General features: G+C 35.0%; 1 pseudogene; it reads right to left on the bottom strand.

Moving 5' to 3' along the window:
- Positions 1–551: 551 nt before the first annotated feature.
- On the bottom strand, positions 552–23022 carry LOC126694290 (cellulose synthase-like protein E6; annotated as a pseudogene).
- Between the last annotated feature and the right edge of the window lie 387 nt (positions 23023–23409).

The following is a 23409-nucleotide window of genomic DNA, read 5'->3' as shown; positions in this document are numbered from 1 at the left end:
TGAATGATTGTCATCCTAGACTTGTTCTCTACCACTAGTAGATCTTGTTTGAATGCCTAGGCTTTTGTTGTAGTTGTTATAAAGAAATAATATTGTTTGCATTTGGGAAGCATCCTTTGTGCTTTTAAAGAGCTATAAAAAAGTCTTTTTTTTTTTGCTTTCAAAATAAATAAGTATTTTGGAAATGCCAACATAGCATTACCTAAATAATTCAGATGGGAAACACCTTTTCTTTGTTGAGGAAAAGAAGAAAGATTAGTATTAATTTAGTAGAAATCCTTAATCACATATAACTTGGGCAAAAAAATAGATACATAATATATATCATAGCACTTCATAGTCCATATGAACTTGGGTTGGAAACATATTTGGGATGAAGCCTCCCATGTATAAAGAAAAAAAATAAGAATTCTTTTTAAATTTTCCTAACAATGGAAAAGACCATCACTCCCTATCCTTCGCCAGTAGAAGTTCAATTCAAGGCCTTGTTTGAAGGAAGAGCTACATACCACATGGCTAGTAAGATTTGATATAAATTACATTAAAATGTGTCAAATTATAAGCATCAAACAAGCCAACGAAGCTAAAACAATTGACTTGAACAAAATTGTAGAGGGTATACAACCTTTATCATTGTGAATGAAGAGTGCTCGGTAGACTGGTATGTTGGGCATGACAAGTAGCAAGTTAAGACTAAGTTGTAGGATCAACTGGTCCAATGCCTTGAACTCCAAATACAAAACAATCTTTTTGATTCCCCCAATTAAACTGAAGAAGTTTAGCATTGCAAGTGTTGCTATAATAGTAAATGTGATATTTGAGCTTCCAAACTGTATGATTTCTTGCTCATACCTCTTTGACACATCCTCTGTGACCACCTTTCCTGTGATCACAGATGTTGTTTTAGAGAGGCCTAAACTAATTGCCTAAAAATGGTGTTAATGAACGCGAAAAAGTATTTAATAGTCCTTCTGATCACCCACATTTGTTGCCAATTCCACCAAGCTTTAAGTGTATCCCCACAACTCAGAGCCTTAGCTATGCTACAAGAACTTTTGGCTACAATCATGTATGTAAAGGGCAGGAACCATAGGCTTTTAACCTAGAAAGAGGAGGCCCAGAAATCAATAACTAAATGTATTACCGTAAATGGGTCAATATGAAATTTTAATACATTAATAGGAGGAATGTGATTCAGCCTTAACGGCCTACATCCACAACAAAAATCTTTGATTGATACATATTTACTATAAAGTTCTATGCATTATAATTAATTTATTGAAGAGTGTTTATAGTAGGATAAATTTAAGGCTAATCATAGATTAAATTCAAGGTTACAATACTTGCACTACAAGTAAGTACAAGTACGATTATAATTAATTTTCTTACACTCCAAGTAAGATTATGATTACTTTGCTTACACTTTAAATAAGACCAAATATAATGAATATGTACTAGAATTATATTACAAACTTGGACCTTGACTAGAATTAAACCTTGATATATTGTAAGAAAAGAATAGTAAAGAGATAAACCTGAGGGAATGTGGAAATGCCATGGAGCAAGCAAAGGGGAGGAACAATCATATAATAGAGTGTTGGGAGGGAAAATGGAGCCCATAATAGATAATTACAATATCCCATTTGGGCACCCAATTTTATCTTCCCATGCCCATATATGAAAGGGCAATACTTGGAGAGAAATATTTGAAACATGCCTTCGGACCACCTCTTTTGTTGAATAAGAACATCATTTGAGGTAATTGGAGCAACACCCAAGAAGGCCTTTCTATTTGGGTGATAATAACGTGATTTCCAACCCCTAAATTGGATAGCCAAGCTAGTTATAGAGTCTTCAGACAAGCACCCATAAATTAGCCTCATTTGCAAATTTATAATTATCATGTTCAAGATTAAAAGTTTCATATATACACACACACTCAGAGAGAGAGAGAGAGAGAGAGCTCCCCCCCCAACTCCATTGAGTCTCCTTCTCAATGCTACAACTAGCAAGTATTTTTGATGTTGCTTCTAATTCATTAACAGTTTTATCTGTATTATTTTTGTCTTCTATGTTCCATTCTTTTCTATAATCCTTGGAATACACTTTTCCACAAAGACTTTCTCTTCTATGGAAATGTCCAGTACCACAATATGGAGTTGCACCATATCCATCCATTCCAGCAATCTTAACCTTCATATTCAACCAAGAGTATAATATGTTACTCCACCAAATAATCCATATAGTTTTGTCTTTCTGAAAACAAAGCTATAGTCTTGGATTACCCACATTATTAATTACTGAAAGAGTATATGCATATAAATCATTTTTGGTGATATTGTCATAATTTTGTGGAAATTGCACGAAGGAGATCTCATGGCCTCTCTTTTCATCCAAGAAAAAACATAGTGCTTCTTGTATTGTATCTGCATCATTTGCATACATGTCTCAATCCAAGTTGAGGATGAAAGGGGCATTGCTTATCTCTGATGACATTTTTATCTGCACTTTTGAAATGCAAACTTCAAAATACTAGGAAACTAACAATCAATAACATCACCTAGTGGACAAGGTCACAAATACTTACGTCATTACTACACATGCTTACAAACTAAACAAACTTCTTTTTTGTATGCTTATTTTCATTTTGCTTTAGAAATATCATTACATTGAAAAAAAAATTTAAAGAACATGTGTTGCAAGTAGAGTTCTACTGGGAGAATGTAAAGTAAATGTATGTACATAAGTTGAAAGTTTACCAATGCATTCATAGCTCCAACTTTGAAGTTGTGAGGCCATTGGGGTCTTTTTTCTCGTGCCATGTACACTAGTGTTGGCAATCGCCCTCCATATATATCAACCGCATTTTGTCCCTTCCATCAATAATAATCTTTAAAAAAAATGATAATAAATAATTTTTTTAAATTTTTTATAAAAGGGTGTATTATGAAATTTTTGGGAAGAATACAATAGTTACCTTCACAATTGACTGGTGATCTTGCTTTGTTATTTTGGAGTTCCATTCTGAAAATCCTTTGTGTTGTCCCTTATTTCTTTTGTAATCTCTCCCATTTCAATAGTTGAGTCAATCTGATTTTCCATTTCTTTGTATAGTTTCTTTAAGAAACATTAAAAAAAAAAAAAAAAAAAAATTGATTAGCAGTTTATCATCATGAAAATTCAATCATTCTAGCTTAAGGGTAATGCAAATAGTTAATTGATGTCACATTGCATGGATTAAGACTAAGTATTTGGTAATTCAAATGACCATGCTTGTGAACTAACCATATAATTCATTAAGTCATCTAAACAAGTCTCATGAGGATTTAGATTGTTAATTGAATCATTTGGATTTGAAGAATTTTTCTCTAAATTTATTTGAAGGAGTATTTAATCCAACGTAAACTCACTACCATTCAACTTAAGGGTACTATTAGGATAATGAATTTGTATTATTTTAAAAATTATACACATAATTACACTTTGTACCATAAACTTTTCGAATGCATGTTTTGCCCCTTAAACTATGACTTGTTACACTTGGCATTATGACGTTAAATTTACCGTTACCTTGGATGGAAAAATATGACATCACATGAAAAGACTTAATTGTCTATCTTCTCAATCTCTTAAAAATAAAGGAGAAAATACATTTCACTACTCTAAACTATACTCTTAATTAAACTTTGTACCTTAAACTTTGGATTTCCATTTAAGTTAATAGCAAACTGGACGTCAGGTGTAAAGCGTAACAAGCGTCATAGTTTAGGATGCAAAACATGCATTTGAAAAGTTTAGAGTACAAAATGTAATCAAAGGTACATTTCAAGGTAGTAAAGTGTTATTTCTCTTATTATTTAAGTGGATAAACTAGTCTAACTAAATATACCATGAACTTACCTTGATAGCCAACAATTCTTGGGCATATGTCATGTCTTGAATGTCAATTTGTTGAGCAAAGTAGGCATTCAGGGAGCCTTGTTGGATATTAAATTTTTGCAAAAGGGTATCCAATGCTTAGAAAAACTAAAGGCCTCTAGGAGAGCATAAAATGTCAACTTTGACCCACCATCATCTGAAAGGTAAATACTCAAATTTTCAAGTGGATAATTGTAGGACATGACTAATAAGATTGTATTAATCACCATAGTTGGTGGCTCCTTATTGGGGTTTGCTGTGCACATGAAAATGTCAATACATGGTAACTTGTCTTTGTATCTATAACATGCAAAGAAAGTATAAATTGAGGGGAAAAAATGGCACAATATTTTCAGATTTTATCCCAAGAATGTCATATAGCCACTATGATGGTTCACACTTACCATGTGGAATTGAAGTGAAATAAATAATAAAATAAAAATTTTCTTTACTGAACTTGTTTTTTAGAAAAGATTTTTCACTCTTTGAATTTGAATTTGCTGAATAATTCTCTATTTAATGTTTGGTTGATAAGAAAATGTTTGGCATATACAAAGATGTATTTAAAAAAAGAAGTAATCATTTTTGTTAGGTTCTAAGAAATTAGGAGTTAATGTATTAGAACTTCAATTTGTATTATGTTGGCAAACCATGATCAAAACATAGATTCTAGGTCTAGGCTTGCTCAAAGTATGTTTATTTGTAAAATTGGAATCGAGTGATTGTAGAATTTATTGGACTAAATCTGCAAGGCTCGATCGATCGAAAATTAGACTCAATCGATCGAACCACGTGCAGATTTATTTTTCTGCAGAATTCCAGTTTAGCCCAAACTCTACTTAAATGTATTAGGGTTCAACTAAAACTCTCCTATATATAAGGGAAACCCTAGAACGTTTTTTGAAGTTGTTTTTAGAGAGATTAGAGTGCCTCTTGTGCCTCTTTTTGTATTTAGGGTTTTATACCCAAAGGCTCTCAAAAGGTTGCTCATATTGCTGTTTGTGTAAATTTCTTGTGAGATCTAGAGGAGTTTTCCTTTACCCAAACTTAGGGTTTTCAAGGAGGAGATATTATCTACACCTTGATGATCATCTCTGAAAGTTCAATTATGTGTAAAAACACCCTTGAACGTTTAGACCCCCAAATACAAAATAACCAATTCAAACTTTATGACAAACAACAAGTGTGCGGAAAATGAACATAAGCTATAAACAGAATTGGAAATCAATCTAAGCCAATTATAAATCACATCCACAGCAGAAAATAAAAGGCAAAGATAAAGGGAAGAGAGATGCAAACACAAGGACAACACACGATGTGTTATCGAAGAGGAAACCGAAGCTCTCGGCATAAAACCTCTCCGCCGCCCTCTAAGCGGTCAATAATCCACTAGAAAATGTAGTTGGGATACAAGAACAGCAATAGACCCTCCAAGCCTAATCTACCTGATGTACCTAAGCCCTCCAAGCTTCTTGCTCCAACGAGGTTACGCCGAACCTTTTTCTTTTCTAGCTTACCGGATTCGACTATAATCCATAGCATCCACCATCCTTGGCATCTTCCAATGCTTCCCAAAGCTCCAAAAACACTCAACACTCTAAATGGGTGTGGGTAGTGTTTGGATAGAAATCTCCTCTCAATAGGTATGACAATGAGAGAGGAAATGAGAAGAGACTACAAAGATTTCTCTCTAAGAATGAGTAGCTCTCTCTAATTAGGTGGGTGTTTTGAAGAAACCTCTCTTAGGGTTTTTTCTTTTTGAATAGCCACACTATTTTGTGGGAATGAGGGGTATTTATACTGGTGTGAGAATGAAATGCAAAGAGTCAGTTTTTCCAAAACAGGGTTGGCTGGCGACTTGACCTCGTGACTTAACTGAGTCGCGAGTTCAAGCCGTGAGCTAGCTAAATGGCCAGTCTGGATTTTTGTCCTGTAGTGCTCCAGCTGGCATGACTGTTCAGCTCCCTTGCATGCTCTGCGCGTGTGCAACTTTTGGCGGCTTGCAAACCACAAGCTTCCTGCGAGATCCAGCCGCAAGTCCCTGCTTTACTGCACAGTCTTGAACATTTCTTCACACTCTCTCACACACTACCCTTATATGATTCCCACCTAAATACAGGGTTTCTAAGTGCTGTATTACAAGCAAATTTGTCACGGAATAAAGCCAACACATGGTTGATTAAATTCAACCTTACAATCTCAGTTGCTGCCATTGAAGTTTAAAGAAACACAAGCGGGTGTGCTTGTATCTGGTGGTGAATCCAAGAAAGAAGGAGTCCATGGATTCGGAGCTTGCACGTGGTCGTGTTAGTAAGTTCTACTGGTGGGTAGCAATAAGAAGTCGAGCATGGGGGCTTGTAAGTCTTATTGTATGAATTTCGATTCTTTCAAGATAGTGGATTCAGGTTTACCTTGAGGATAGTTACGTTAAATCCTCCCCAGGTTTTTACCGGTTTGGTTTCCTGGGTAATCATATCTTTGTGTTATTTATCTTTCTGCTGCCATGCATGATATGATTATTGTGATTGTGATAACCTAGATTTGTTAAATTGGACTAAGTAACAACTTGGCTAATTACCTAGGTTAATACAATTATGTTTTTAAGGGGTCTAAAAATTATCAATTTTATTAACTATTAAAAGTTGAAAGATTAAATTGTAAAATGAGACAAATTTTATGCACTCGATCAATTGATGAATCCAACTTGAAGGATTTGATTGCATTTTTGAAAATTTTGAGACTGAATTAGATAGCAGGTCAAATTTTATGGAATAAAGTTGATGTTTGCATATTAGTCATTGAACAAAGTTTAGCTACAAAATTGATTGTAGTATAAGGTTAAGACATTACTTAATATCCTTTTATTGGAGGTAAATTTTGACAAATCTACTATTATATTACATTTTCTTCTTATATTCTTTATGCTTGCAAAATTTCTAGAAAATTAAAGATAAATAACTATGTCATTAACAAATTATTCAAATTGGAAGTTTTTGTAGTTTAAAATTATGCATAAAATATAATTTTATAGATTATGTAGTAAATTATATCCAAATGACACAAAATTTGATATGTGTACTAAGAGCGTAAAGAAAATATAATCCAGTGGTTAGATTTTTGAAATATGTAATAATGTTAATGATATTAAGTAAGATTGTAGCCTTAGACTACAACTAATTTTGTAGTTAAACTTTGTCCTTAGTTATTTTAAAATTTCTTAACTTTGGTCTTATTAAGAGTTCAGACAGAATATATCATGTTAATTGATCTGACCCAAATTATTTCAGATAGAATATATATTTACTATTTTATATCATGATATTTTCTAGGATTTATCTTAATAAAACTATGATCTGACCCAAATTATTTCAATTTTTTCTTTCCTTATTTTCATTTATATAATTATGTTAGGTTGATATTTTTGAGATTTTGGATAATTTTTACATATATTTTTGTTATATCTCAAATTAATATTGAATTAGTTGAGTTTGTATTGTGTGGATATATGCTGAATTTCATAGAGAGCACATACTAGTAGGATTTGAGCTTTAAAAACAACCATAAGAAACCACAATTGTGACTAGACTACCATTCAGGAGCAGTTTGATGCATTTAGGGGTTTAAGGTGAAAACTAAATTGAGGCATTTTATATATTTAAATATGATTTAAACAATTTTATAATATTTTATTTTCTTATTATAGATGCAAAATTACTAATTAACTTGAACCACATAAATTTTTATTTATTTATGAGAAATTCTATAGCCACAAAAAATTTGACAAAACTTTTCACACCTATTAAACCCACCACTTAAATTACTGTTTTGTCTACCAATAATAGCTAATAAAAACCTACAACTTAGGATTTATTGTAAAAATATTGTGAAAAATGTTTTGGATGTAGATTTCCCACTCTTTTTTTTTTTTTTTTCCTTCTTGTTTTTTATTTGATAATTATTTATTTATTTATTGACTTAATATTTAGACTTAATTAATACTATTACTATAAAATAAATAACCTTATTGGCTAAAATTTGAGTTCTTTTTTCTACTTGGGGTCTTATGTGACCGTCTCATTTTCCTATACTATAGAGCCATAGAACCGGCCTACTACCACTACAATTTTGGTCTGTATTTTATGATCTTTTTGTATGATTTAAATATATTTTTTTAATCAATATTTCATAACATGATCTCGATTTTTATAGCAAAAATAGAGATTTTGCTAATATTGAAATCATTCTTCATATATATATATATATATATATATTTTACTTTTCCTTTAAATTCTCCAACCACATCAAATTTACTGTATCAATTGGTTATCTTGATTGAGGTAGGTGCAAAATTAATTTAGGGACCAAAATGAGATTAGGCTCAAAATGTAAGGGCCAAAAATGTGTTTTCACCTTTTTATTTCCTTATATTTTCTAGGATTTCTACCAATCTATATCTATATTATATATATATATATATATATAAACTGAAACGTAGCATTTATTGTTGCTATGCTCTTGTTGAGCTACATTAGCGACCACGTCATTATTTTTATTAATAAAAAATTATTTTATTTTCATTCATTTTCTATTAGTGTTTTAAAAATTTCCACTTCAAGTTCCATAACACCCATGCCTCCCTATCTCCATTGTTTTCAACTTCCCATGTAACTTCTTTAATGTCTAAAACTCACCATCTCCCCATTTCTTGCCTCTTCCTCTTCTCATTGAACCCAACCATTTCATGCCTGTTGAATTGCCATTGTCCCTATAAAATCAAAGAGATCATGTATAAACAGTTAAATGTCCTCTATCTCTCTTAACTGAAAGAGGAATAGTTTTGGATTTAGCTCTTGCAAAAAGCACAGGACCAGTGGTATTAGAACAATGGTTAAGATTATTAGCTCTCTACTTCCTCACTCTAAAACCCAACTCTATATGTCCAATCAAATTACACCACCTAACTAATAATATCCTACTTTCATTTCAATTTGATACACTCTATCTCTCGTTGAGGCTTAGCTTTTATTTGATGGTGATCTATGGTTTTGAGGTTCTTTGGTTGTGACCCACAAAGGTAAACTCTTTTTTCCTGGTCTCTTTGGTGGTTTTGTGAGGTTTTCTTATGTGGGATTTTTGAATTAGGTTTATTTATAAGGTATATGTATGCGGGTTTGCTTCAAAGTTGTGCTCTTTGCTTTGATTTTGTGGTTGCGTTCTCTTTTTGCTCCATGTAATATTCGAAAATTTAAGGTTTTGTTATGTGGGTATTTGAACTTTGACCTCTACATGATGTATTTGTAAATGGGTGCCTTTCAAAAACTTCAAGAGCTATTTTTTTATATTCTGTTTTGTTGGACTACCTTGGTTTTGGGGGTTTAGGCTCATAATTTCCTCTGATTTTCATAGATTATTTACTAAAGTTTTGGTCTTTTTGCGATTGGGTTCTTTGTTATTGATTTATATTGCTCAATTTTTTCCAACTTATTGAATTTTGGATTCCTTAAGCCAGGTTTATATGCAATTCAAGTTTTGTTAGTCATTCAAAAAAAAAAAAAATCAGCTTTTGTTAGCTATTAATCTTGGATTACTTAAAAAAAAAAAGTAGAAATAGATCAATTACTTAGTGACAATGCGTTATAGATAAGAGTGTGTAAAATTAGAATATGTTTTGCTTCCTCACTCTAAGTTTCTATGCTTTCATGAGTATGCAATGGTATTGGAATGAAAGTCCAATGTGTATAAAATGTTTTGCCTAAGCCTAATGAGTTATAGGCTTCCTCTCTCAACTATTATAGTCTTTCACACATTTACACTCTATATGTCCAATGCATAATAGAAATTTAGGTTTAGAATTTTTTTTTTTCCTATGCTAAGTTCTCTCAACTATCTTATGTGAAATAGGGAAAATGTTTTGTACAAAAACTATTGTTAATTCTCAATTTAATTTCTTCCCATTCTTGGTGTATTGTTTCCGACAATTTAAGTGTGTTCTATTTGTAAACACATGGGCTTTCTACTCTATTAGGAAATTATAGGCATTTTTATTTTCATTATCCACATCATATTTGAATAAACTATCTAAATATTATAATAATGATAATCAAAGTCTTTTCTAAAACGGTTCATTAAATATAAAAGTCGTGTGACTATATGAGTATATTCTTTATTGTTTTAATTAAATTAAATGACAATCAACTGCCTCCACCATTATTATAAAAAAAAAAAAAACGTTTTAGGTTTTAATTTTTTATTATTAATTATTATCAATAAACCACAATAATCATTCAAATAATAGTTACATTCTTACTATATATGAAAATATATAGTCGACAAGTATGAGAGAAATATTCAATAGCACAAAAATTTACACCATGATTTTTCTTCTTTTCATTTTTCTACTTCTTTTTATTTTTTATTATTATGTCAATTTGAATTCATTGTTTAATTTTTGTAAAATCTATGTATACTCTACACTATATTTAATTATGACGTTTCTAGGGTATGCTATATATTTGATGGCTGATTCAAATGATTTCTTGACAAAATAGTTTTTGAATAATTTGATAAGTTGTGTTATATTTCTTTGAATTTTTTTTAGTAATGGTAATTTATTAATTTATGCAGTAAAAATTTTCTTTTGACAATTCACAAAATGATCCTTAAAGAACTATTATTATAAATTTTTTACTTTTCAATAAGTTCAGCCACAAATGATCATTAATAATATTCTCATGCATCGTGTGGATTTGCGGCTAGTAAAAACAAAAAAAAAAAAAAAAAAAAAAACTCAAGACTGTACTAAGATTAAAATCATGTTTCAGAGGGATACATATACACAGACATACTGTATCAGTTGGTCACCTTGATGGGTTGCCAAGGAAAATTATGAAAAAAAAAGCCTAGAAAATAAATAAACTAGGAAGTTGCATCAAGATGAAGCTTTCCCTGTATTCAACTCAGATTATTGGCTACAATTTCTCATAATAGGCCACAAACTGAATGATCCCTTGTGATAGAAATTAATTAATTAATTAGTAAAGTTATTAATTAATCAATTTATCATGCAAACGCGTGGTAACACAAACAAATCACCAATAAACTAATTAAGTAGTAGAAAATAAATAACACGGTGATTTGTTTACGAATGGGGAAAACTTAACGGTAAAAACCCCACCGGGTGATCTTCAGGTCATCATTCCTGAAACTCCACTATTATCATAACAAGCGGTTACAAGTAAAGAAATCCCAAGTACCTTACTAACCTACAGTTGAACTCTTGCCCCAATACCCAATTGGACTTGTTCTGTAGTGACAGTTCCCCTTTCTGATGCACGACTCCAAAGTACGTGACTAACCAATTGCACAGATCCCAGTACGCGACTTCAATCACCAACTAAGAAGATTGTTGGTTGCAAAGTTCTTCAGTTCATCCACACGATGAAGATCAAGAAGATGCTTGGTCATAAAACCCTACGGTGCACATACACAGCAACTTCTTCAAGAGAAAGAGATGAACTAGGGTAAGAACTTCGTCTCCGGTCACAATTTGCTCGAACAGAGTTTGCTCAAAGCTTGTGAATTGTTTGACGGCCCTTAAAACAATTCTTTTATATGTCTAGGGTTAGGAGAAAAGAAAGCCCAAAGACATATTCACGGATCCCAAGAAAATCATATCAGAATTCTGAAATTCTTAAACCTCGACAGATAGGAGGTGTCGAGTAGGTGTTGAGCACACCGGACTTTGAACAGCTTTCTTAAGCTCGATAGATGCAGTTGTCGAGCTTTAATGAATTTGCACTATCAGCTTGTTTTCTTGGACAGACTTGAAAGCTTCAACACTTGATCTTGAAATAAGGTTTCTTGAAGTATTTAAACACATCTTAAATCTATCCAAATACAAGTAAAGTGCGTTTTGTCAAAGGATAAGCCAATTACATAAAATCATGACATATGTTCTTAACATGTGAAACACATATGTCCTAACAATCTCCCCCTTTGGCAATCCGTGACAAAACCACAACAAACAAATGAGCATATGAGAGAAGTCATAAATCACTCAACTTATATTCACTTGTTGAATACAATAAAATCTATCCTAACATAAACTCTTGAAAAACTTTTCAAGAAGAGAGTTTATGGCAAATAGACTTTGACAACCTGTATTTCTGAAACAATTTAAAAAAAACTCATCAAGGTATCTTTGTGTTAAACAGAAATAATAGATTGCATACAAGAAATAAGAAGCATGTGTATAAAGGGAGAAAAGAAACAACACATGAAGGGGGTAGGTGAAAGAAAAACATACATCAATATAAATAGGAGTAAAGTACAATGTATGTCAATAAATGGTCACAAGATCTCATGTACAAGAATAATGTCTCTAAAAAGAAAGAAAAGAAGATACATAATATCCTCACTACATCCCTCAAATGATCATATGAATACTCCCCCTAACAAAATGGTCCTATACTAACTCTCCCCCTAAGAATGGCTACTCTCATATCCAAAACTACTCCCCCTTTTTGTAACTAGTGACAAAGGGTAAGAGTGTCAAGTAGGCATCTCATTGGTAGAGCTAGCATCTCCATCAGCATCATCGTCATCACCATCATCATCATCCTCATCCTCAGATTCATAAGCCACGAGAGAAGGTGGTGAAGGAGTAGCCTTAGGTGCAAAACCACCCATGGACGTTTGTCGCCGTGCAATATGACTGACATGAACGTTCACCTGATACAACTTCGTAGAGAGTGTATCTAGATGAGCATCCATGCGTTGTAGCTGCATCATGATGTCTCCTAAGGTCACATCGCCCGAAGAAGAGGGAGGAGCGGATGTGGATGGAGCAAAATGGGATGGAGCTGAACGGGAGGGAGGAGCTGCTGAATCTGACTGTCGCAATCGAGACTGGGCCTCGCTACGTTTAACGGTAGCGTAATCTATGGCACACATGACGGTGAAATGGTCGGAAGAGGGAAAATGAACAGAAAAATGGCGTAAGATTCTCGTGATAACGAAAGGAAAAATGAGCTTATCACGGGACGCCGAATCTAGATGAACATCTATAATAGAAAGAATGAAATGAGAAGGGAAATCTACACTTTTCTTCAATAAATCTACATCAAGAGAAATGCAAAATCTAATCAAGGATATGCTTGGTGTTATAGTGATACAACATTATGAGAAGTATTTGGGCCTCCCCTCTCTTGTTGGTAGGAATAAAAAGGAGAGTTTTACTCACATCAAGCAACAAATATGGAAGAAATTACAAGGGTGGGAAGCAAAGCTTTTATCTCAAGCGGGTTGAGAATTTTTGATCAAGGCAGTTGCACAAGCCCTACCCACCTATACTATGAGTTGTTTTAAGCTTCCTATTACTCTATGTCATGAAATAGAAGCCTTGATTTGTAGGTTTTTTTGGGGTCAAAGGGGTGATCGTAGAAAAATTCATTGGACCAAGTGGCAAGACTTATGTAAACCAAAAAACCAGGGTGGTATGGGGTTTAAAGACCTCGCTTTGTACAATCATGCATTGCTGGCAAAACAGACTTGGAGGTTATTACATGACACTCAATCCCTCTTCTATAGAGTATTCAAAGCCAAGTTCTTCCCAAATTCCATGGTTTTGGAAGCAAAATGTCCACAAAGTGCATCTCATGCTTGGAAGAGCATAATCAAAGGAAGGGATGTGATAAAACGGGGTGGGCTATGGCGTATTGGAGCTGGATATTCGGTGCAAGTGTGGGGTGATAACTGGCTACCTAAACCTGGATGTCCGAAAGTGATCACACCAATGGCAGAGGGTTGTGTGACAAATAGGGTGGGAGATCTTATTGACCAAGAGAATAGGACATGGAATGAAGACTTAATTGATAGAACTTTCTATGAATTTGAAGCCTCAACGATCAAAAGCATCCCATTGTGCCAATCCTTACAAGTCGGGTTATACTCGGTCTTTTAATCCGGACGGTGTATACTCGGTCAAGTCGGGTTATAGATTTCTGCAAGACTCATGCCTAGCCCGCTAGCCAAGTTATTCAACGCCAAATCCCCTGCAACAGCTCTAGAAGAAGCTCTGGAGTCTTGATGTCCCGAATAAGGTGAAGCATCTATTATGGCGAGCTTGTAAAGACTCACTCCCCACCAAAGCAAATCTGATGCGACATAAAATCGTCCCCGACAACCTCTGTGAGATTTGTAAGCAGCATGAAGAGGACACACTCCATGCTCTGTATCACTGCCCTGAACTACAGAGCATATGGACGGCGACTCCATCCTGGAACCAAGCTATCTTCAGGCAAAGCACGTGCTTCTCTGACTTTATTGTTTTTGTTTTTGCAGGTCTGAAAGAACCCGAGCTTCTCATGGTGGTATTATGGAACTTGTGGAAGCATAGGAATAACCTTCGCTTGGGCAAGCCTACAATACCTCTGAATAAGGTACTGGAGCACTCTCGGGAGCAACGGATTGAGTCCCACTCCAGACCCTTAACATCAACAACATTGATGGCAAAGCAACCAGCTAGGTGGACACCGCCTCCGGATCATTGGTACAAACTTAACTTCGACGGTGCCACATTTGCCGACAAAGACATAGCAGGAATTGGGATCGTGGTGCGCAACAGTGACAGCCTCGTCATGGCATCTCTAGCACAACAAATCCCATTGCCACCTTCAGTTATAGAAGTCAAGACCCTAGCTGCAAGACGGGCTCTAGAGTTTGCTTTGGAGCTGGGTTTTGAACGGATCATTCTTGAAGGAGATTCTGAGTCTTTGGATAAAGCCTTGAAGACGGAGTGCAGTAACTTTACAACGTACGGGCATCTAGTGCAAGATATTCTTTTCCTCAATACACACTTGTCTGAATTTAAAACATCTCTTGTACATAGACAGGGTAATAATTTAGCGCACTCTTTAGCAAGAAAATCGCAATATTTATCACATATGTCAGTCTGGATGGAAGATGTACCACCAGACCTTTTATCTGTACTAGAGGCTGATTTCACTAGCCTTCAGTAATAATACAATGGTCCCTTTCTAAAAAAAAAAAAAAAAAAAAGAAGGGAAATCTATAGTAAGATGCTCAAGAAGAGATAACAAAAATCGAGCATGAGGCTCTGTAATGGAGTTATAGTGAAAGAGTGGATGAAAAACAAAAGTCATCACCATGTTCATGAATCTAGGACCTTTAGCAAAAGGTCGACATGGTGTAAACAAATGCTCACCCCAAACAGAAGGACGCTCACAGAAAGCAGACATGAGCTCATCCCTGGACATAGTCCTTAGACGCTTACAACTAGGATAGTCAGGAAACTCTATCCTAGGGACCCGAAGCACATTTGTAACAAGTTGCAGTGTGATAGGAATGCACGTACCTCGAACGCGAGTGAAGAAAGGAGGTACTGAACGATCAATCCCTTGCATGTTGGAGTAAAACTCTTGGATAAGCTCGAGAGGACAGGTGACCGGGACGTGACACAGTGACTCCCATCCCCTACTGTGAATGACAGAGGGAAGGTCAATGTCGGCAAAGTCCGATAGAATGACTGGGCATTTCGAATGAATGCCTCGTTTAGAAAAGTTCTCTGAAAATGCCTTAAAGGCATCATCATCACGAAACCAAATATGAGATAGTGTAGGATTAGAGGACGAAGAAGCTCCGGAACGAAGAGGGTTCCGGGCTAGAGTGGATTTATGCTTAGGTGCCATAGACACGACTAACGTAAATAGAAAGAGAGGGAGAGAAAGAGAGACAATTAGAAAAGTCCCAAGCAATTTCAAATATAACAAGTATATTGAAAAGAGAGTACGTATGCATGAGAAAATGCATGAACATGTGACATGCAAAAGAAATTGCATCATGGGCTCAGCCTAATCCAAACCTATCAGCACACAAACAGATAGCACATATCTAAATGAATGAAAATACTATTATAATGCTAATGTGATGCAATGTATGAGGTTTTAAACTCATTTAAGTGAAAACCCAATCCCAAAATTTCAATAATAACTCATCAATTTTGAAAAACCCCAAAATTTTTCAAAAACCCTAAAACCTAGGTTTCAAAACATGAAATGCATGAATGTGAAAGGATTAAAAGCTTACAAAGTGAAGAAAATCTTGAAAAAGCTTGAAGAAACCTTAAGGAATAGTTAAGGGAGTGAGATGAGAGAGTTTGGGAGAGAAATCAGAGAAGTATCGAGAGAGAGGTCGATCGAAATGAGTTTCGAATCGCACAGGGAGCTTAAATAGTGTAGGAGTAAATCTTGACAGATGAAGGTGTCGGGAGGTGTCGAGATATCTGTTGAGGAAGGTGTTGAGAAAATGAACGTTGATAGATACAGGTATCGAGGAACAAAACAACAGACACCTGATCAGAATCTCGATTGATCCACCAGGTGTCTAGAAGCTATCGAGGAGGCAGAAGCAATCTCGATCGATCTAGTAGGTGTCGAGAAGCTATCGAGGAGGCAGAAGCAATCTCGATCAATCCAGCAGGTGTCAAGGAGCTGTCGGGATTGCGATAAGAAAAAGCTGAAGAAGCTTGATAGACAACAAGGTATCGAGGAGGTGTCAAGCCAGCTTTTAAAAACAGTTTTTCGAGATGAGAAAAACACAGACATGAATGCAATCCAACATGCAACTCAACCAATGATCCAATCAACATATTAAGCTCTCAAAATCATCTCTCAATAACAATTTTAAGCACATGGATCTTCAAAAAGAAACACACACACACACACACACACACACACACACACACACACACACACATACACAACAAGTCTAACCAATTTTATATTTCAAAAAACAAGTCAAGACAGTTTAGTGAGCAAATATTAACACATGTAAAACCTTGTGATGGCCAAATCACATTTCACCTGCACATGTATCAAAAATAGCAAAGAATATTGCGTGTTGTGTGTGAAAAACATTGCAAGATTACATATGTGTATACATGTTATGACGATTTGAGATATAAGAAAATCACTTTAACTCACACACAATCATAACTACTTGATGGGGACTATCACCTTCAAGGTACATCCTATAACTTCCACATCTCCTAGAATACACGCTTACAATAATTTTTAAAGCATTTTTGATCTTTTTACTTTTGATTTTTCTTTGCATATTTTTCTTTTAAGCATATCATGCATGGGTATATTAGAGAGAGAAAATAAATACACAATGATATTTGACATTCCAATTTTGCTATGCCTAAGCACACAAATGTTATTAACACTACACTTTTGCTATGCCGAAGCATACAGGTGTCATATTATGATTGGCGGGCAACAGTGGTGAGATGGTTATGAAAAACAGGTGTCATACACTGTTTTTGTATTTTTTTGATTTTTCAATTTTTTTTTTATATGAAAAACAAAACAAAGCAAAACTGAAAAAAACAACAAAAACATGTTAAACAACCAATGCATAAAAACTAGATTGACTCAAAACTTGAAAGCAAAACACATAAGTAATGCACACACAAAAACAAGAAGAGAGAGAGAGAGAAAAGTGACAGAATCACTTGGAACCCTTTTCCTTCCACACTCTGGAAGAAACTTTCCTTTGATTAAACCCTTAAACCGGCAGTGAAGGGGGAAAATTGTTCAAGTTCGAAAGGAACTTGAGGGCTTTAAGAAGATCTACAAGGGGAGCAAGAGAGGATTAAAGCTAATTCTGGTTCCTAGATGCTATCATACCGTTGCTCTATTGAGTGGCTAGCCACTTGTAGCAATTTGGTTGAGTATGACTGGTAGCTCCACAATGATGACAGAGATGCTGCTTCTTTTTTTTAGGCTTTTGGAGTTAGCTTTCTTAGCCCTAGGGTTTTTAACATCTTTCTTCTCAAGCTTAGGGGGTGCACCTAAGATAGATTTACCCTTGTCTATGTTCTCACTAGCTAATTCATTTTTAATCTCATTGGTTAGTTGTGCACAGAGATGCTCTTCTAAACTACAAATGATACAAAGTTTAGAAAACTTTATTTCAATAGCCATCCAAGGTACACAAGTACCAATGTACACAAAACACACACTGTTTTTGTATTTTTCTGATTTTTCAATTTTTTTATTTTTATATGAAAAACAAAACAAAGCAAAACTGAAAAAAACAACAAAAACATGTTAAACAACCAAAGCATAAAAACTAGACTAACTCAAAACTTGAAAGTAAAACACATAAGTAATGCACACACAAAAACAAGAAGAGAGAGAGAAAAGTGACAGAATCACTCGGAACCCTTTTCCTTGCACACCCTGGAAGAAACTTTCCTTTGATTAAACCTTGAACTGGTAGTGAAGGGGAAAAACCGTTCAAGTTCGAAAGGAACATGAGGGTTTTAAGAAGATCTCCAAGGGGAGCAAGAGAGGATTGAAGTTGATTCTGGTTCCCAGATGCTATCATGCCGTTGCTCTGTTGAGTGGCAAGCCACTTGTAGCAATTTGATCGAGTATGACTGGTAGCTCCACAATGATGACAGAGATGCTGCTTCTTTTGTTTAGGCTTTTGAGAGTTAGCCTTCTTAGCCCTAGGGTTTTTAACATCTTTCTTCTCAAGTTTAGGGGGTGCTCTTAAGATAGATATACCCTTGTCTATGTTCTCACTAGCTAATTCAGTTTTAATCTCATTGTTCTCAATTTTAACATTATTAACAGGATGAACAAAAACAGTAGTACTAGTAGAAGCAGTATTAGAGGAAGAAAGACCATACCCTAAACCTGTTCGATCTGAAGCAGATTTTTGAATGCTGAGCATATCATCAAGCTTTGCACTTGAAATCCTCTCCAATTGAGCTCTGACTTGAAACAGCTCCGCTTCAAGCTTCTTGGTCTTCTTAGCCAAGAAATTGTTCTCGAACCTCAGTGCTCCAATAGTTTGATTAGCCTCATCAAACTTTGTGGAAAGCTCCTCACGGTCAAGTTCCACATCATTGAGCTTCTTGGTGGTTGGCCTATACAGTTTCTCATGCTTCTCAGAAAGCTTGTACAGTTTCTCATAGGCTGTATGTATGTCATCTTGATAATCCATCTTCTCAAATTTGGATTTCACCAATTTCTCCTCTTTAACCACATCTTCAACAATCCCATCAGTAGGATCAACACTGGCAGTGAAGGCATTCAAGATTCCGTCATCCTCATTGTCGAAATCATCCTCAGGCTCGGTGTCGCTTAAGGTAGTAGCAAGTGCCTTGCTCTTCCCAATGCTCTTGAGATATGTAGGACACTTATGTTTCATGTGACCGAAGCCTTGACACCCAAAGCACTTAGGTCCTGCGGGAACAGTGTACTGACCACCTTCCTTAGCATCCTTCTTCCCTTTGTCTTGGCCTTTAAACTGAGAAGAACTGGATTGCATGTGGTCCTTGTCGAAGCCCTTTCCATTTGTGTTCTTCATAAACTTCTTGAACTGCCTGGTGATGTAGGACTTCATCTTGGAATCTTCATCATCTAAAGACTCATCTGTCTCACTGCTTTTGGCCTTTAAAGCCATGTTCTTGCTTTTACCCGACATGCCTATTCTTGTCAACCCTAGCTCGTAGGTCTGTAAGTTTCCAACCAGCTCAGTCAGAGGAATCTTGTCAATATCCTTCGATTCCTCTATTGTCGTAATCTTGGCATGGAATCTCTTGGGTAGAGATCTGAGCACTTTTCTTACAATCTTGGGTTCAGGAATGGTTTCCCCAAGATTGAAGGCTAAGTTCACTATGTCCTTTAGCTTGGCATAGAACTCATCGAATGACTCATCCTCCTCCATCTTTATCTCTTCAAAGCTTGTAGTGAGCCTCTGAAACTTTGAGTCTTTGACAGCCTTAGTACCCTCATAGGTTGTTTTGGAGGATGGTCCATGCTTCCTTAGCAGTTTCAGTAGGGGATATCTTCTTGAACTCCTCATTGGTGATTGCACTGAATAAAGCATTCAATGCCCTGCTGTTGAAATTTGCCACCTTGATCTTGGCTTCATCCCAATCAGCCGGCGCTTCCTTTGGCTTAGTCCAGCCAATCTCGATAGCTTGCCACACATTTTCATCTAAAGACTGCAAGAAAGCTCTTATGCGTACTTTCCAGTACGCATAGTTAGTGTCATTAAATAAAGGAGGTATGATTAATGACTATCCTCTATCCATGACAAACAGGGGTCAATGGATCAACACAGCAAAGATTAAACTCTAATCAGAGTGTGCCTACTCTGATACCACTTGATAGGCCACAAACTGAATGACCCATTTTGATAGAAATTAATTAATTAATTAGCCAAGTTATTAATTAATCAATTTATCATGCAAACGCGTGGTAGCACAAACAAATCACCAATAAACTAATTAAGCAGCGGAAAATAAATAACACGGTGATTTGTTTACGAATAGGAAAAACCTAACGGCAAAAACCCCATTGGATGATTTTCAGGTCATCACTCTCGAAACTCCACTATTATCACAACAAGTGGTTACAAGTAAAGGAATCTTGTTCACGAAAAATAATCTGCAAGCGCACAGAATCGTAACAAGTAGTAAAGTGTTTTTAGAAAACGAATGCCGAACGCACAGGGATTAACTATGTTATTGAATACCAAAATTCACTAAATTAATTACTATTTGGAAAATCGAAAATAAAAGGAAGTTCTACTATCTAAATTAAATTAAAAAATTACGAATAAAAAAAAATTAAAAAAGCGTAAAAATCTAAAAGTGTAAAAAAAAAAAAAATGATAAGAATGGATCTAGAGCGATTGATTTCACCTAACAAATCCCACACAATTTATTCTTCCTAGTTATTAAATTCTAATAATCTCCACTTGATGATTAAAAATTCCTCAACTATTCAATATCTTCTCTCGAATAATATCAAAAATATCTTCAACTAACAATTCCATATCTCTATGTGAATTTAATTAATTGGAGACTCATTATGTACTTTGAATGTTCTGAAAAATCACACTAATTGTGGTAAAGCATCTCTACTTTCGCTCAACTAATGGTATTTAATTCTAGAACTAAAATAACAAATCACCTCTCGGTCTCATTGTCATTCAATTGATCAATCAATAATTCGTAAAAAGAAATATTAAGCATTAAGAATAAGAATTAAACGCTCAATCATGGAAATATTAAAAATAAAATAACTCAGAATATAAATTGTGTGTTCATTGCTAGACTACATCAACGCTCTAGAAAATAAAATTTAGTTCATAATCAAATTGAAAAGAAAACAAATAAAACTTATGTCTTTCATTTGAATTGGTTGATCAAGCTCTCGCCCTTTGTCCTCAGAAAGACTCCAGAAAAATTCTTCAATGTGGTGCCTCCAGCCCTAGCACTAGCCTCCCTGAATTTTGCCCTAAAGAGCCTTTAAATAGGTTAAGGAATCCTATACAAGTTGAATTCCCGTTTGGAGAAAATCCCAGATTTTTAGGCTTCACTTTACCGACTGTTTTGGCCCATTTAACTTAAGAATTTGGACTTTTGGTAAACTACAAATTGTAGCCCTTTAAATTACTTTCCAGCCCAACTTGAATCATCTCGATTGGACATCTGAGCCCAAAGTTATGCTGAAAATACTAACTGATGTGCAGGCTGGAATCCTAATTCGAATGGGACTTGGATTTGGTACAAATTTCCTTTGATTCCTTACTCCAGTTGGACTTAAATTTAATTGGGTTGGTCTTCTCTTGAATTCATGCCTGGTTGGATGTAAGTTTACTTGATTCAATTGGCCTAGCCCCACTTTGCATGTGAAGCCCTTGTAGATTAATCTGAAATCTTCTCATTCCTAAATGAATAGATAAATATAAATAAAAATCAAATCAAATCAAAAGAAATAAAGGAAAACTAACAATTTTAATAAATAAGAGGATAATAAAAATCATGTAAAAATTACACTTATCAAATCCCAAGTACCTTACCAACCTACAGTTGAACCCTTACCCCAATACCCAATTGGACTTGTTCTGTAGTGACAGTTCCCCTTTCTGATGCACGACTCCAAAGTACGTGACTAACCAATTGCGTGGATCCTAATACGTGACTTCAATCACCAACTAAGAAGATTGTTGGTTGCAAAGCTTTTCAGTTCATTCACACGATGGAGATCAAGAAGATGTTTGGTCACAAAACCCTACAGTGCACATACACAGCAACTTCTTCAAGAGAAAGAGATGAACTAGGGCAAGAACTTCGTCTCCGGTCACAATTTGTTTGAACAGAGTTTGCTCAAAACTTGTGCAACTTGTGAATTATTTGATGGCCCTTAAAACAATCCTTTTATATGTCTAGGGTTAGGAGAAAAGAAAGCTCAAAGACATATTCATGGATCCCAAGAAAATCATATTAGAATTCTGAAATTCTTAAACCTCGACAGATAGGAGATGTCGAGTAGCTGTCGAGCAGGTGTCGAGCACACTGAGCTTTGAATAGCTTTCTTAAGCTCAATAGATGTAGTTGTCGAGCCAACTGTCGAGTTTTAATGAATTTGCACTATCAGCTTGTTTTCTTGGACAGACTTGAAGGCTTCAACACTTGATCTTGAAACAAGGTTTCTTGAAGTATTTAAACACATCCTAAATCTACCCAAATACAAGTAAAGTGCGTTTTGTCAAAGGATAAGCCAATTACATAAAATCATGACATATGTTCTTAACAGGTGAAACACATATGTCCTAACATCTCACCTAATGTATGTGAGAGAGAGAGAGAGAGAGAGAGAGAGAGAGAGAGAGTTGTAACCTGTATGAGAGTCTTTCCTTAAAAGGGTAATTGTAAACAACCTTAACACAACAAGACTGAGTGAGTATCCAATACAAACCGAACCATAGCTCAGCCATGAACATACCAATCCAAGCCCACCTCCCTTGCTCTCCCGCTCTTGGAATGTGAGTCAATTTGTAAACCCATATCAAACATATTCCCACAAACATTGTGGAAGCAAACACCTTATATGCACCTCTAAATCTTGCTTCCTTTGTCTCAAACAGTGGAAGTAGTGCTTCTTCTCCACCACCCTCCTTTCCCATCTTCTGTGTGCATTTCTGTGGTCTCTGTGTGATGTAATCAATTTAAATCTGGCAAGAATGTTTCTATCTATTGTTGAAAACTTGATATTTCTCTACTGAAAAGACAAAAGCTTTTTATCTTATAGTAATATTAATTAGAATAAACTACCATTCACATTTATTGTTTCTATTTATAATTTCATAACTTTATTTTCTAGGAAAATTATTACTTTGTATTTTATTATTAATGTTAAGAAGATTTGAATTGTAAATTGTGCTATTAATATAAGATTTGTATTGTAAATTAAATTGTTAGGTGCTAAAGACTTAGGTATTTATGTATTTAGAACTCTAATGTGTATTGTTGGCAAACCATGATCAAAGTAATGTGTTTAGAAGTGTTTTAGTCTTGCTCAAAGTTGTATATTTTATGTAAAGTTGGAATCGAGCTAATGCAGAAAGTATTGTGCATTTTGGCCTGGCTCGATCGATCGAAGC

Source organism: Quercus robur, chromosome 8 (genome assembly GCF_932294415.1).
Source record: "Quercus robur chromosome 8, dhQueRobu3.1, whole genome shotgun sequence".
NCBI lineage: Eukaryota > Viridiplantae > Streptophyta > Magnoliopsida > Fagales > Fagaceae > Quercus > Quercus robur.
The sequence above is the reverse complement of the archived record's forward strand: the minus strand, read 5'-3'. Positions and strand labels throughout refer to the sequence as shown.